This window comes from Colobus angolensis, unplaced genomic scaffold, assembly GCF_000951035.1.
Source record: "Colobus angolensis palliatus isolate OR3802 unplaced genomic scaffold, Cang.pa_1.0 Scaffold75, whole genome shotgun sequence".
Classification (NCBI taxonomy): Eukaryota; Metazoa; Chordata; class Mammalia; order Primates; family Cercopithecidae; genus Colobus; species Colobus angolensis.
This window is the reverse complement of record NW_012121265.1, coordinates 9,008,409-9,026,063: the sequence shown is the minus strand read 5'-3', so window position 1 is coordinate 9,026,063 and position 17,655 is coordinate 9,008,409.

Genomic DNA, 17,655 nt, shown 5'->3' with positions numbered 1-17,655 from the left:
TCTACATACATTTAAAGCAATGTCAGACAGCTGTATTTTCTTTCACCATCAACATATAATTTTAAAAATTCAAGAGGAGAAGGAAAGCCTAGTATATCTACATATATTTTCACTTACATGTTCTTTCTTCCTGATGTTTCAAAGTTCCTTTTTTTATTTTTTTTTTAAATCATTTACTTTCTTGTTTAGAGAACTTTTTAAGCCATTCGTTTAGGGTATGTCTGCTGGTGACAAATTCTCTTAGCTTTCCTCATCTGAGATGTTCTGATACTCTCTTCATCTCTGAAGGATATTTTCAGTAGGCATAGGATTTTCAAGTGACAGCTGTTTCAGCACTTGAAAAAGATTGTGCCACTTCCTTATGGCTTCCATGGTTTTTGATGAGAAACGTACTCTCACTTGAATTGTTTTTCCCTACAGATAAAGTATAATTTTTCTCTAGTTACTTTCAAGAGTTTGTCATTAGTTTTCAGAAGCTTAGTTTATGGTGTATCTTGGAATCAGAAGCTTAGTTTAATTATGGTGTATCTTGGAATTAATTTATTTGGATTAACTCTGTTTGGGGTTCACTAGGCTACTTGAATCTGTAGGTTTATGTCTCTTGACAAATTTGGGAAGTTCTCAATCATTATTTCTTCAAATACTTTTCCAGCCTTGCTGTCTTTCTCCTCTCATTCTGGAACTCCAGTGATATGAATGTTAAATCATTTGTTATAGTCCCATAAGGCTCTACTCATTTTTTTCAGTCTATTTTTGTCTCAATTATTCAGTTGAGTAATTTCATTGTTCCATCTTCCAGCTCCATTTTTCTTTCTTCTGCCTCCTCCATTCTGCTGTTAAACCTATCTACTGAGCTTTTTACTTTTGTTACTGTACTTTTTAGTTCTATAGTTTCCATTTGGTTCTTTTTTATATCTTCCTTTTTTGCTGAGACTTTCTATTTATTCATATGTATGTATGTGTGTATATATATATATATATATTTTTTTTTTTTTTTTTTTTTTTGAGACGGAGTCTCGCTTTGTCGCCCAGGCTGGAGTGCAGTGGTGCGATCTCGGCTCACTGCAAGGCCGCCTCCCGGGTTTACACTATTCTCCTGCCTCAGCTTCCGAGTAGCTGAGACTACAGGCGTGCACCACCACATCCAGCTAATTTTTTTGTATTTTTAGTAGAGACGGGGTTTCACCGTGTTAGCCAGGATGGTCTCGATCTCCTGACCTCGTGATCCGCCCGCCTCGGCCTCCCAAAGTGCTGGGATTACAGGCGTGAGCCACCGCACCCGGCCTTATTCATATATTTCAAGTATGTTTGTAATTATTCATTGAAGCATATTATTGTAGCTATTTCTCTTTCATCTAAGCACTGTCATCTATTTTAAAATTATTTTTAAAATTGACAAACACAAGTTGTATACATTTATAATGTGCAACATGTTCTGTATATATGTATACATACACAATATGTATACATTGTGGAATGACCAAATCAAGTGAACTAACATATTCATTATCTCATATATTTATCATCTTTTGTGGTGAGAACACATAAAATCTACTCTCTTAGCAATTTTCAAGTATGCAGCATGTTGCTATTAACTATAAGCACCATGTTATAAATCGATTTCTTGAATTTATTCTAACTGTCTAACTGAAAAATTTTTTTTTTTTTGAGACAGAATCGTGCTCTGTTGCCTGGGCTGGAATGCAGTGGCACGATCTTGGCTCATTGCAACTTCTGCCTCCCCGGTTCAAGCGATTCTTGTGCCTCAGCCTCCCGAGAAGCTGGGATTACAGGTGTGCACCACCATGCCCTGCTAATTCTTGTATTTTTGGTAGAGACAGCATTTCACCATGTTGTCCAGGCTAGTCTTGAACTCCTAACCTAAGGTGATCTGCCTGCCTTGGCCTCCCAAAATGCTGGGATTACAGAGATGAGCCACTATGCCCAGCCTTAACAGAAGTTTTATCCTTTAGCCAACATCTCCTCAATTCTTCCTCCTGCTCCCATCATCTTTTGAGTGTCTTTTTCATTTGGTTCGAGATCTTGCTGGTTCTTAGAATGATGAATGATTTTTTTTTATGGAAACCTGGAAATTTTCCTGTTATGTTATAAGGCTCTGCATTTTATTTATACCTTCTGTTTCATGTGGCTTTCTCTAACACCACCATGGCAGGGGAAGAAAAGGTACTGCCTTGTTACTGCTAGGTAGAGATAGAAATCCAAGTTCCTTTGTTGGTCTCCAAGGACACCTGAGGGGGCACTTTGTTAAATTGTGCAGGAATGGGAGCGCCCCTGTGGTCTCCACTAATCACAGAGGGGAGGGCCCTTATTACCAGCTGGTAAGATTGAAGGTCATGGCCCCCTATTCTGCCTTCTCTGACATCATTCTGGTGGAGGAGTGGGGAAGGCGTATTACAGCCTGGCTAGGGTGAAAGTTGAGGCTCCCCACTTGGCCTTTTCTGGTGAGAGCGTGGGTGGGGTCACAGTTTCTCTGTGGTACTTGGCTGGAGTAGATTGGTTATTATCTAAAAGTTTTTGTCTTGCTAGGCTGTCCCTTTCCTGGTCCTTTGGCTAGAGAGAATAGGCTTTTGTTGGGACTGTTTTCACCTCTGCACTTTTTGGAGTGTCCAGGTTACTGAATTCTTCAGCTCTAAGCCTGGAACATATGAGGCAAAAATAAAATCCAGAGAATTAATCACTGTGTTGTTCCTAGGCTTCTGAGATCTCTGGGCAGTCTTCCTTTCTCTCTCCACCTTTTAGAGTTGTCTTATGCTTGTTTTATATATAATGTCTAAGGTTTGGGGTTGTGCTTAGGAGGAATAGAGAAAAGTATGTCTACCCCTTCTTTTTGAAAGTAGACATTCTTTCTGCCCTGTTTTTATCTACACATCTTAACCGAAGCAAAAGCCCACTAAAATTTCAGTATCATTCCAACTTTCAGCGTAACTCATCAACATTTTCAAGTGATCAAAATCCTTTGCTAATAGAACATCTCCATGAGATATTTTGGGCCCATCTTTCCAGAGAGCTAATCAGGCCTGAGTTATTCAAGTATCCTCTCTGGGTAAATCTGTTATCACAGTAAAATTAACCCCATCAAAGGTTGTTAAATCTCCATAGTTCAAAGAGGGAAGATAGTTTTACACTCCGAGTGGCTGTCCTAAAAACACCAAAATGCCCAGCTGTTGGGTCTTGCTTTACCATGTCAAAACTCCGACTGGTGGCTGGTGATGTCCCCAAATTAAGTATCTGCAGCCCACATCCCACTTTTTAGATTTGATCTCCTGGAGATGTGGCCTAAATTCCTATTATGTTTCTTTCAGCAAAGCAAGTGACCAAAGTCGAATCAGAAACAAATCTCTGAATATTATGAATAAAGAAGTTTCCTTTGAACTGAGTCTTTTTAACTGTGTTTCCCAGAGATTTCCTGTGCAGCTTCAAAAGGAGTTCACGATCACTTTGATTAAGACTTTATCTCAAATCCTAATGGAGACAAGCATTTTCTCAGAATACCCATAAGTATGAATGTTAGCCAGTTATATAGCCTTGTTAAAAAAAAAAAAAAAAAAAAAGCAACATAACCTCTCCTTGGGTTCCACATTAATAAAACGATTTTCTTCATTAGAGGTGAGAGGCAGCTATTTATCCAGCTCTGAACCCTGTGGCAGGAAAACTTCTGGAAACCCAGAGAACTTTTCTGTTGGTACCATGTTTGCTCTTAGGTTCGTCCTGATATTGATCAAACATGGACAAAATGCTGTGTGTTGCAACCAGATAATATATTGTCTTTTATTTCACTATTATTTTAGTTATTTGGGGATTTGGAGAAAGAGGATGGGGTGGGGGATGGTTAATGGAGACAGATGGCCAATGCAATTATCACTTGAAAAACAGGTTTGTCCTTCAAAAATGACGACAGTGGACTCTCAATGGCAGGTGAAATTTGAAAAAGGATTAGGAACGGATTACCTAAGAGAAAAAGAACAGGTGCATCCAGGGTGCTCCAGTGAGCAGGGAGGGGCTTCAGCGTTTGAATGACACCCTCAAAATAGTCCTTTTGCATTTCAGTTCTATTTGTACTCTAGACTTTGACAATGGTCAGTGCTGGGTGAGTTTGGGCTCATCTTAAAGATGGGCAAGAGACAGAATGAGCTAAGAAGTTTCTCTCCATTCTTTGACGGGAAAACAGAACTTAAAGATCATATGTTGTACTTTTCAGTGAAACAGATATACAGACGTACCTGAAGAAAAGACAGGAAACCCACAACTCTGCATGAGCCCCAGTTCTCCTCTTCGCAACCCTGGGAATAGGTAGGGAAAGAATATTAATTATCTGGAGAAGGTGGCGGTAAAGTCAAGGCAAGAATTTCCATAAGGGAGCTTATCAAGGAGTATTATGGATGGAAGTGATCATCTGGCCCATACTCATTAAACAGATGAAGAGACTGAACCCTAAGTGATGCAATGACCTGCCTAAGGTCATGACAAGTTATTGGCAAAGTCACAGCTGGAAATCAGGGAGTCAGGTCCCTTTTATCCACCCCAGCCCTTTTCTTTATGCTATGAGTAATGCTATTTTGGCTAGGCACGGTGGCTCAAGCTTAGGAGGATGAGGAAGGAGGATTGCTTGAGCCCAGGAATTTGAGACCAGCCTGGGCAACAACATAGTGAGACCCTGTCTCTACAATAAATAAATAAATAAATATGTGTGTGTGTGTGTGTGTGTATATATATATATATATTTGTATCTCCAGGAAGTGTGGTGGCTGCATCTGTAGTTCCAGCTACTTAGGAGGCTGAGGCAGGAGGATTACTTGAGCCCAGGAGTTTGAGGCTGCAGTGAACTATAATTGTGCCATTGCATTCTAGCCTGGGCAACAGAGTGAGACCCTGTCTCAAAAAAATTTTTTTTTTAAAGAGTGATACTATCTTAACAGGCTTGGCCTATGTGTTTCCCTCAAAAGCTGAAAGATGGGAACAGGGGGTTCTGAGCCTACATTCTGTTCAGCAGAGGGACTCCTTGAGGAGCTCCAGGTTTTATAGTACTGCACTCCCACCTGCATGGACCAATGTCCCCTGCTCTCCTGCTGCTGCCAAACGTTGGGAGAGGAGGATTTGTAGGGGACCTCTGGGAAAGATAACAGCAATAAAGTAATAACAACTACTTATTGAGCGCTTTGTCCATGCCAGACACTGGGCTAAGCAGGCATTTTATAGGCATTATCTCTTTTGATTCTCATGCTAATCTTGTGAAGGAAGTATAATTATCATTCCCATTTTGCAGATGAAAAACTGAGGTTCAGAGGAATTATGTAATTTGCCCAAGCTTATATATCCCCTAAGTAAATGACAGGAATAGAATTTGCACCCATCTCTGTCTGGCTCCAAACTTCAAGCTTTGGACCCTGTGTTGTGTGACTTGTCAAGACGGACTTCATTCTGAGCTCCCCAAGTCACAGGAGACGTTTGGGTGGCTGCTTAACTCCCATACACAAAGGAAATGAAATTTGACATGTACTGGCTTTGCTGTTTCTGGATGGAGGTGGTTAGTGGGAGGGTTGAAGTCTTTGGAGGGCACTGAGCTCCCTAGAGATGGTGCTGGGCACTCTGGTGTGACCTTGAAAACATGATGGCTGCACAGTCCAGCTCCACTGTGACTGTGGCTGACTTTGTCTCTGGGATGTGGCCCAGCAGAACTCCCTGAAGGCAGAACTTTGGGTAGGTGACATTTGTCACATGTCTCCACTCCCCTCCTACTTAGGGGTTGCCCACTCTGGGCCAAACCCCATTTTCCCTCCTATGATCTCCAAGATTTTAGCTCTCTTCTATCAGTGATTCCCAAGCACAGCTGCCCGCTAGAATAACCTAGGAAGCCTTTTTAAATTGTTAGTATCTGAACCGCATTTCAAGAGATTCCGATTTAATTATTCTCAGTTGTTTCCCAATTAAGGTTGCCAGATAATATATAGGATGCTCAGTTAAATTTCAATTTCAAATGACAATGAGTACTTTTTAGCATAAATATGTCACAAATATTACATGGGCCATATTTATACTAAAACATGATTTGTTGTTTATTTCAGATTTAGATTAACTGGGCATCCTGTATTTTCACTAGAAAAATTTGGCAATCCTATCCCCAAGTGATTCTGATGTACAGGCACAGGCTGAGAATCTGCCATATGCGATCCACAGTCCTTGCAAATGCACTGATGCATTACTCTCCGCTTCACAACCTCTGGCCAGGGCAGCAAATGCATGCATTTTCTTAGGGTCTTCTGTGGATAATGGCCTAGTGTCTGCCCTCTAACTCAGCAGTGGGGCTGATCATGTGAAGGGGAAGACAGACACCGTGAGAGGTCACTGTTGGTGCTCATGGGAGGTTGGTAATGTCTGATAAATAACTGGAGGTGCTACCTACTCCCTGGGCTGGTCCTGTATGGAGTTCCTAGTAATTGAACAATGCTTATTGGGTAGCTACTCTATGCATGATGCTTGCTAGGCCATGCAGGGGATGCCATGGATGCTCTAGAACTCACAAACTGGGAAGGGAGAATCCGAGTTTCCTTTACTAGAAATTTTAATCTACAATCTAATGAGGATTAGATTGGAACCAGTACCCCTTTATGCACATAAACCCAATTAGTAAGATTGCATACACTTATACCCAACCAATGGATGCCTGGACAGAACTGAATGAAGATATGTGCATTGTAAGCAGGAAGAAGGAATGTCTTGCTATTTCAGGCTGGAGACCAAGAAGAGCTCCAGCTCTACCACTTACTAGCTATGCCATCTGGGTCGTGGTATTTATTTTTCTTCAGTCTCCATTTCTTCATCTGTAAAATGGGAATGATATAGGCTGGGCGCGGTGGCTCATGCCTGTAATCCCAGCACTTTGGGAGGCCGAGGCGGGTGGATCACGAGGTCAGGAGATTGAGACCATCCTGGCTAACATGGTGAAACCCCGTCTCTACTAAATATACAAAAAAAAAAATTAGCCAGGCAAGGTGGTGGGCGCCTGTGGTCCCAGCTACTCAGGAGGCTGAGGCAGGAGAATGGCGTGAACCTGGGAGGCGGAGCTTGCAGTGAGCCGAGATCGCGCCACTGCACTCCAGCCTGGGCAACAGAGTGAGACTCTGTCTCAAAAAAAAAAAAAAAAAAAATGGAAATGATGATAATAGGTCATGGAGAGAGTATGACAGTGAAATGAAACTGTGCATGGAGTTTGGGTGCTGGAATACCAACACACCTTAGAGATACTGCAACTTTGGGGTTTTCATTCCAGACCACCTTCATAAAACAAATGTCACAATAAAGCCGCTTACATGAATTTTTTGGTTTCCCAGTGTATATAGAAGTTACGTTTACATTATACTGTATTTTATTAAGTGTACAATAGCATCATGTCTAAAACATAAATGCACAAACCTTAATTAAAAATACTTTATTGTGGCCAGGCACAGTGGCTCACGCCTCTAATCCTAGCACTTCAGGAGGTCGAGGTGGGCGGATCACCTGAGGTCAGGAGTTCAAGACCAGCCTGGCCAACATGGCAAAGCCCAGTCTTTCCTTAAAAAAAAAAAAAATTAGCTTGGTGGTGTACACCTGTAGTCCCAGCTCCTCATGAGACTGAGGCAGGAGAATCACTTAAACCCAAGAGGAGGAGGTTGCAGTGAGCTGAGATCATGACCCTGTATTCCAGCCCAGGCAATAGAATGAGAATTCTGCCTTAAATAAATAAATAAATAAATAAATAAAATAAAAAAGAAAGAAACTTTATTGCTCAAAAATTCTAACAATCATGTAAGCCTTCAGGGAGTCATAATGTTTTTGCTGGTGGAGGGCCTTGCCTCGATTTTGACGGTTGCTGAGTGATCAGGGTGGACTGACTGTGGGAATTCCTTAAAATAAGACAACAGCAAAGTTTGTTGCATTGATTGACTCTTCCTTTCACAAAAGATTTTTCTGTAGCATGTGCTACTGCTTGCTTTCACCTTACCCTCAGTAGAACTTCTTTCAAAATTGGAGCCAATTCTCTTAAACCCTGCCATAGCTTTTTGAACTAAGTTTATGTAATATTCTAAATTCTTTGTTGTGATTTCATTAATGTTCACAGTGTCTTCACCAGCAGTAGGTTCACTCTCAAGAAACCACTTTCTTTGCTCATCCAGAAGAAGCAACTCCTCATCTGTTCAAGTTTGATCATGAGATTGCAGCAGTTCAGTCACATCTTCAGGCTCCACTTCTAATTCTAGTTCCCTTGCTATTTCCACCACATCTACAGTTACTTTCTTCACTGAAGTCTTGAACCCCTCAAAGTCATTCATGAGGATTAGAATCAACTTCTTCCAAACTCCTGGTCATGTTGATATTTTGACCTCCTTTTATGAATCACAAATACTCTTAATGGAGTCTAGAATGGTGAAACCTTTACAGCAGGTTTTCAATTTACTTTGTCCAGATCCATCAGAAGAATCATGATCAGTGGCAGATACAGGCTTATGAATTATATTTCTGAAATAATGATTTGAAAGTTGAAATTACTCCTTGATCCATGAACTGAAGAGTAGATGTTGTATTAGCAGGCATGAAAATAATATTAATCTCTTTGTACATCTCCATCAGAGCTCTTGGATAACCAGGTGTATTGTCAACGAGCAGCAATATTTTGAAAGGATTTTTTTTTTTTTTTTCTGAGCAATAGGTCTCAACAGTGGGCTCAAAAACAGTAAATAGACATGCTGTTATCCAGGCTTTATTGTTTCATTTATAGAGCACAGACGTAGAGATTTAGCATAATTCTTAAGGTCCCTAGAATTTTCAGAATAGTAAATGAGCACTGAATTAAACTTAAAGTCACCAACTGCATTAGCTCATCAGCCTCTATCAAGACAGCCCGGCCTTCGAAGCTTTGAAGCCAGGTATTGACTTGTTCTTTCTATGACTTCTTTAGCTATGGAAGTCCTGGATGGCATTTTCTTCCAATAGATGGCTGTTTCACCCACATTGAAAATCTGTTGTTTCATGTTGCCATCTTTATCCATTATTTTAGCTGGATCTTCTCAATAACTTGCTGCAGCTTCTACATGTTAAGGAGATGGCTATGTTATTATGGAGATGGCTTCTTTCCTTAAATTCGTGAACCAGTCTCTGCTAGCTTCCAACTTTTCTTCTGCAGCTTTGTCACTCCTGTTAGCCTTTATAGAATCAAATAAAGTTAGGGCTCTGGATTAGGCTTTGGCTGAAGGAAATGTTCTGACTGGTTTGATCTTCTATCCAGACCACTAAAAACTTTCTCCATAGCACCCATAAAGCTGTTTCACTTTCTTATTATTGACATGTTCACTGGAGTAGCACCTTTAATTTCCTTCAATAACTTTTCATTTGCATTTACAACTTGGTTAACTGGTGCAAGAGGCCTAGCTTTCAACCTATCTAGGCTTTGTCACTAAGGTCAATCATTTCTAGCTTTTAATTTAAAATGAGATACATGTGACTCTTCCTTTCACTTGAACACTTTCTGGTCATTGTAGGGTTATTAATTGGTCTAATTTTAATATTGTTGTGTCTCCGGTAATAGGGAGGCCCCAGAAGAAGGAAAGAAATGGGGGACTAGCTGGTCCGTGGAGCAGTTAGAACACACACAACATTTATTGATTAAGTTTGCCATCTTTTGTGGGTGTGGTTCCTGGTGCCCCAAAAATTACAATAGTAAAATCAAAGATCACTGACCACAGATCACCATAACAGATATAATAATTATTTGAAAGTTTGAAATATTTTGAGAATTATCAAAATGTGACACAGAAACACAAAGCAAGCACGTGCTGTTGGAAAAATGGCGCCAATAGACTTGCTCGATGCAGGACTGGCACACATTTTCAATTTGTGAAAAGTGCAGCATCTTGGGAATGCAATAAAGCAAAGCACGATAAAATGAGATGTGCCTGTACTAAGCATGCTATAAATATTAGCTCTTACAATGACAGCATCTCTAAGACAATATATGGGACCATATTTCCCATGTTTATAATGCACTCAAAAGTGTCCATGTCCAGAGAATTTAAGAATAAAGCTACCAAGAGAAGACCTTTCCTTTAACACTAGTTTAGTCTAGGATTTGATAGAGCCTAAATCTTTGAAGACTGTGAAACGTGACACAGGAAATGGAGAAGAATTTCCCAATTCTAGTCTCCCTGTTTGGTATTTTCTACTAAATTTTACTTTCACAATGATGCAATAAGTATCCCAAGTCTAGAGCAGGTTCTTGCAACTGTATGCCAACATGTTATTCTCGTATGCCTGCCTGTCTGGGATGGATGTTTTTAAGGTGTAGTTATATGGAAATACCCTCTGATTATGTTTCTGACTTTTCCAGGTAGGTTATAATTTCAGACAGTTGTTTTGACGTGACTCTTTGGCAAGGCACACATATCTGTGAGATCTTCAGAACTCTGAATTAGAATGACATGAAAAATTTTAAACTATTCTAATACATGAGGTAGTGTGTCTTGATACTGTTTTGTTTTGTCTGAAATAGAGTTTCACTCTTGTCACCCATGTTGGAGTGCAGTGGCACGATCTTGGCTCACTGCAACCTCCACCTCAGCCTTCTGAGTAGCTGGGATTACAGGCATGCACCACCATGCCTGGCTGATTTTGTATTTTTAGTAGAGATGGTGTTTCACCATGTTGGCCAGACTGGTCTCGAACTCCTGACCTCAGGTGATCCTCCCGCCTCAGCCTCCCAAAGTGCTGGGATTATATGCTTGAGTCACTGTGCCCAGCCTTCGTACTGTTGTAACATGCAAAGGGTCAGCTGTATGCAAACAAAAGTTAATTTCCAGAATAAGCAAGGAGAAAGAAAAGGAAAACATGAAAGCAAACCATTCCTCACTTTTATGACTATTTCTGTGGTGTGTGGAGAGGATATAGTCGTCCTTCTGTATAAATCCTGCTACTCTGGCCCTAATTTTGAGTTTACATTTCATTGTCTGAAAGACACAGCAGTTAAGGGGCCTGTTTTTATATATGCATCTGCATGTGTATGCCTGGGTATGAAATAACTCCTGTGAGGTTGGAAGGTTTTGGCTGTTTGCTCACTGCTGTGTCCCTGCACCTAGAACAAGCCTGGCACACAGGAGACTCTCAATATCCTCTGATGGAAAGAATTAACGTATATGTAGAGTATGTGCTCCTGGATCTGTTATCCCTGATAAGCATACTCACTTCAGTGCTCATCAACTTTTTCACCCATGAGAATTGTGCTTTGGATAAGGAAAGGGAGAGGGACAACTTATAGGCTACTGGTAGGAGAGACAGAAAAAAGAGAAAGAGAACATAGACTTCAGAGGTGAGGACAGGGCGGGTGGTAGGCAGGTGTCCAGGCAGAAGGTCAGGAACTAGAAGCAGCAGATTTTGTATATCCTACAAAGTTGGGTGGGGGTCTGTCTTCCAGATTATTCAGTCCAGGCGTCTTGGGCCCCTAGACTAGGAATGAGGCTACTTCAACTTTCCTTTCTTTCTGTTTTTTCTTTCCAAAAAAGAACCAATGGGAAGCAGTCTTTTCCAGAGATAAGGCAGATTGGGTGACCTAAAATGCCGATCTTTTTGCCTTGGGCTAGAATTTTACCAGCTCGATGTGGTCACAATGGTTCTCCCATGCTGTTCCAAATACTTCTGGGCAGTGACATCCCAGTCTGCGATTCATGAACATAGGAGAGATGAATTAATGAAGCTTTCTGGAGTAGTGGAGAGAGGCAGACTCTGTGGCAATGGAACACCCTCTTCATCAGCAAGGACACCGAGGCACCAGATGACGAGATTGTTTATTCAAAATTACACAGTAGTTCAGTAGAAGAGTTGGCCCAAAGCCCTGGTCTTCTAATTTCTTCTCCCATCTTCTTGTCATTTTTGGTTTTGTTTTCCCTAAAAATCTTCCAGGACTCTTGTAGCCTGATTCTATCCTGACATGCACACCATTGTGTTTTTGTTTTTTGTTTTTTGAGACAGAGTCTAGCTCTGTTGCCCAGGCTGGAGTGCAGTGGTGTGATCTCGGCTCACTGCAACCTCTGCCTCCTGGGTTCAAGCAATTCTCCTGCTTCAGCCTCCCGAGTAGCTGCGATTATAGGTGCGCACCACTATGCCTGGCTAATTTTTTTTTGTATTTTTGGTAGAGATGGGGTTTCACCATCTTGGCCAAGCTGGTCTCAAACTCCTGACTTTGTGATCCGCCCGCCTCGGCCTCCCAAAATGCTGGGATTACAGGCATGAGCCACCGCGCCCAGCCACCCACACTACTCTTTATAGTTTCAAAAGTTTCTTCATGTATACCCCTTCAGCAAGGCAAGCATTGTTCTTCCCACTTCGTCGATGATAACACGGATTATCTGAGAGGTTAAGTGACTTATACAAGTTCAGCTAGCTAATAATCAGGAGGAAAACCCTTTGCCACTTGCAAACTACCTTGCCCTTTCATCTCTTGATGCCTAATATTTTACCATTAGAACTTTATTCCTTAAAGCTTAAGGCACTGGTCATTTTAATTCCAAATGCCTCCAGGGAAAGTCATATTTAAGCTAGTCAGTCACTGATACCTGCTACTTTAATGTACATAAATTTAGAAACTTTTGCTGAATTAATTAAAAACTAAGGAGATGTTAAAGGAACTGGGGCCTGAAAGACTGAGAAGACACCCTAGAATGGGGGAGATGTGAGAAAAGCTCCATCTGACTTCTAATTTAGTCTCAGGCCACAGCCTTCACCGCCTGGTGATTTCTGAAAATTCTCCATTAGAGGCATCTTATAACACAGGAGACCCATGTTGTCACCAGATCTGTCACCAGCAGTAAGGACAGGGGAAAGGGCAGCTGAATCTCTGCACTTTTTTGTAATGGAACCTCAACCATCTGGCTCAATGGGTTTCTGGCTTCTCCACGGAGACAGCATTTAGATATTTAAACTTTAATGTGAGTGACTCAGGAATAGTTTTGCAGACAGCATCAAATGCCTTTTCTCACCACTGGAGCAAGAAGCCATGAACGGCCAGCACCAAGGCTCTGACCAGGCAGGGAAGGGCATTCAAGCCTTTGACTCGTGACCTAAGCCCCAGTATTGTGCCATGCATGTGCTAGGTGCCAGGGCCTGGGGATTCTAGGAGGAGCAAGGCATGCTTCCTGCCCTTGATGAGCTCATAGTCTAATGAGCCCTCTAAGTACTGGGTGTTGGACAGGAGAAGCCCAGGAGTCTGCTGAACCAGGAAGAGGCTGCCAGACTCACAGTTCTAGGAGAAAGGAGGGCAGAGTCCAAGAGAGCTGAGATAATGCTTCCAGGAGCAGGTGACACCCAGTGAACACCACTGTAGGGTGGAGGCTACTTATTGCCTGCCCATGTCTATACCCACTGGTGAGTGTGTGGGTGGTGGTGGGGGTATGGGGAGTGGTTAGAGGAGGCCTGGTCCGCACTTTTAGGCCAGTGGGAGAGAGTCTCACAGTTCTCCTTGCTCCTGCCATTCTGCTTGTGTCTTACAGTTCCTAACCCTCTATTCTTGGGCTTTCTACAGGGCCACTCCTTTCTAACAAATGAAGGCAAGAGTCAGGCCGCCAAGGAGAAGGAGCTGTGAGCCAGTTCCTCATCTAACTGCTGGATGATTCCTTTCCAAAGGGGAAAGGTACCCAGGAAAACTGTGGCTGAGAAAGCTGTGAGAATTAAGACTCAAGTGACAAGAGAGGGGACAGAAGAGCTCTTCATGGTGTTTGCCAAGTCTGAGTACAAAGACCACAGGGCAGAGAGCAAGAAACAACCTGACTAGGACATTTTGGCAAGGTCCAAAGGAAAACTAGAGGGTGGAAGAGTGATGGATTTAGGCAGAAAAGGCTGGTGAGCGGGAAATAGATGAGGCAGGAAGAGCAATGCTAAGGAACCCAAGAGAGCCAAAATGGTCCATGACAGAGGGAAGAGCATCCCATCCCAATGCAACATGGGGAGGTCTCAATGGCAACGCATCCATCACCTTCTCAGTAACTAACCAGCCTCTGTGTACATAAAGACATAATTATAGGCAAAACAACTCCTTTGATATAAGAGTCTAGAATGTCTGGGGGGAAAGGGGCAAATAAAAGAAAGAACAATCTTGCTTTAATATACAAACAAGGTCCATGGAAAGGTATTACCAAACAAGCAAATAAGCCAAACAAACAAATGAACAGAATGTTGGGAAAGGAGGACCCAGGCTGACGGGGCACCCAAGATATCCTGGGCCCTCTGAGAGCATTCTAGCTCACTTCATTGGGCATTTCTGCTTTTCTTTCAAAGAGTTCATGTCTTTTCATTAGAGTGACTGTATTCGCATCCCCTACCTGTTCTATGCAGAAATTATCAGCATTTCCAAAGGGGACGGTTTCCTTCTGAAATGAAAGCCTCAAAGAAAGGGGGGTTGCAAAGGGTTTGAATGGCTCCTCCTGGGAAGCAAATCTAATCGGGAATGGAGCTGAGCTTGTAACCCAGCATCCTGGATGCCTGTCCTGTGATATAACCCCTGAAACACCACTCTTTCTGTTGTGGCCAACTTTATTAGAGAAATCTGTTAATTGGGGAACGGAGGGGGAGAAGGGAGAGAGCAATGGGATGTTAATATGATTTAACACTTGATGGGCTCTGAAAACAAATAAGGAGGGGGCTTGGCACATTCGTCGTTCCACATATGTGTTACCAAAATGAATATATGCAAGTAAACTATATGTGAGACTCTGGGGGCACAGTAACACAGACTTTACGAAACAAAAAAGCATTTCTCCTGCTTCCACTGTGTCTCTTGTGGTGCCATTGTCTGATGCTAAGAACTCACATAATAACAAAAAACAATACCCCTATGATGGGGGGAAAACTTGATTTGGCACCAGCCGTGGTGTTTTCCATGGGAATGATGGTGGGGGCTGTGGCTGACTGTGGGAATAGTGCAAATCAGCACTTTTTTGTAGATTTTCTTCAAGCCATTGTTTATTTTGGCTTTGGTCAGATCCGTGGCCCAGCTTGAAGATTCCCACTGGGCTTTCTGAAACTCGCAGACCTTATGAGAGATGGAACAGGCATAAATAAATAATTGCAAAACACCCTTCCCCCACCATGGCACTCATGCACGCGTGTGCCTGCCTTGGTGGTGCATATATGTTGCAGTACTATATATCTGACTCATGCCACCACTGGGCAATTAAAGAGAAAGCAAGGTTTTGTTTGGGCTTAGCTGGTTCATTGTCTCAGTACCGTCTTTCATTTGGGGCAAGAGAGATCAGAGCTGTTTCACACAAGGGCCAGTTTTTGCAAAATGGCATTGGAGAAAGCTGATTTGAAACTGTTCATACATGAGGTCTTCCTAACATCTTTAGATGTTTATAGGCATTTCAACGCAAATAACTCAGGTCGTGGTTCTCACAGAAACAAAAAAGTCAGTAATTGTTCTAATAATGGAAGATAAACTTTTATCTCCAACACTTAGAAGCTTCTACTCTATTGTAGCTAAAAGATGCAGCGATCACCCAGGCAAAATTGGTCACAAGATGGAAAATGAGCAAAGAGTATGTGTGGTATAATTATATTATGGTCCAAAATGAGAATACGTTGGCTTTAAAATGACAATTGCTAATTGTTCCTCTCATATCAGCAACACGTTATTATGTTTTTAAAAGTGCACAAAGGCTTTCTTGAAGGCTCTGGGAGAGTGTGTGCATGTATACATATTCTGTAAGTTTTATACAGAGTATTTCACAAAGAAATGTATTTTCCTTTTTTTAAAAAGAAAAGTTTCCATGACCTGTCTTTTTCCTTTTCTTTTCTTTTCAGATGGAGTTTCACTCTTGTTGCCCAGGCTGTAGTGCAATGGCGTGATCTTGGCTCACTGCAATCTCTGCCTCCTGGGTTCAAGAGATTCCCCTGCCTCAGCCTCCTGAGTAGCTGGGATTACAGGCATGCGCCACCACGCCCGGCTAATTTTGTGTTTTTAGTAGAGACCGGGTTTCTCTATGTTGGTCAGGCTGGTGGCCAACTCCCAACCTCAGGTGATCCGCCCACCTCGGCCTCCCAAAGAGCTGGGATTACAGGCCTGAGCCACTGCGCCTGGCCATCAAGAGTTTTTACGACAATGTGTATGAAGCTGCCTCTGAGTAGGGTGGCTGCATCGCACACCTCCAGGGGGCAGCATTGTCTTTGTCCTCTATATAAATGGTTCCCCTGGAGGAAAACTCCAGGTGACCTTGCAAAGTAACCATATTTAGATGGGCTTGTCATAGATATATTTTCCAAGGAAGTGCAGAAGAGTCTTGTTCACTACATCTTGTTCCTTTCTTAGATACAAGTTACATCAGAATAGGGGACTCAGGCTCTTGCCTGGGTCTGGATTGGAAAAAAAAGATCTTACCATGGGCCAGCGTGTGCTAAGTCAGATACAATTTAATATACAAGCATCTTATCAGACATTTCTGTGATGTGGAAACTTAGACCAAGAGAAGTTAAGGGACTTGTCCAAGCTCACACAGTCTGTCTGCAGCAGCGCTGGGATTTGAACCCTTTCCTATGGCACTCTAGAGCAGCCTTCAATTATCCCCTGCTGCCTCCAGTACTTCCCAGGGCTGGAAAGCATCCATGATTGCTGACAGCAGCGGCAGTCAAACAACGTCAGCTGGGGAAGGGGTCTTCAGAAGCAAAAGGTGGAATTCAGTTGGGGAGGGGGGTGGTTTCTAAGCTGCCACTTTTGCCTCTCAAATAAAAGGGATCCCGGTGTGGAGGCATCCTGGTGTGAGCTTTGCACAGCTGAACCACGGCTGGGGAGACGAGTGTGGAGAGGGATGCTGACATCTCCTCCCACTTCTGAAAAATAACTTTGCATTTGAAGGGGGAAAGGAGTGAGTAAATCTGTAACTCGGATTTGGACGGCCTGGGATTTCATTTGGCTGTGTGAAGGCACACACAGGTGCCTGCAAGTGTGTGCGTGATTACGTATGTATGTGTGTCTGTGTGTAGGAGTGTTTGTGTTGGGGGTGGGGGGATCTCCTGGTTACATACTGGTTCCCTTCTTCCCATTTGGATTGGGGGCTTTCATTGAAGTCATAGCAGCCACCATGTATGAAGACCTAACTATGTGCCAGGCATTGTGCTGGACAATTTTTGAGGTATTATTTTTCTGTGAAAAAAGTAGTTTGTTTTTATGCAGGTGCACCCAGAGACATCAAATATTTTTTTCCATTCCGGTTAAAACAGTGTTCTACTCTGTGGTAAGTCTTGGAGAGAGGCAGGGAAGGCTGAGGGGACGGGCAGGGGCGGTCCCGGCCTCGCTAGTCTCCACCTTTTATTTTGACCGGTCCGATGGCGACAGTCTCGCACTAGGACCCAGGCGCCAGAGCGCCTCCGTCTGTCCTGTAGGTTCATTCAATCTCCCATACACACAGACCCACTGCGAGACCGACACACACTCCCATACACTCACACGCACAACTGCAGGCAGCGAGGCTCGGGAAGTCAGGCCGGCTCCTCGCCCCGGCGCCTTCTCCTCTCCAGCCCGCCGGGTCTCCCTGGGGGCCCGGAACTCGGCCGGGCGGCGCAGCCCCGTTAGAGGACGAGCTCGGCGGACCCCCGTTGCTCCATGGGCAAACGCGGGCGGCC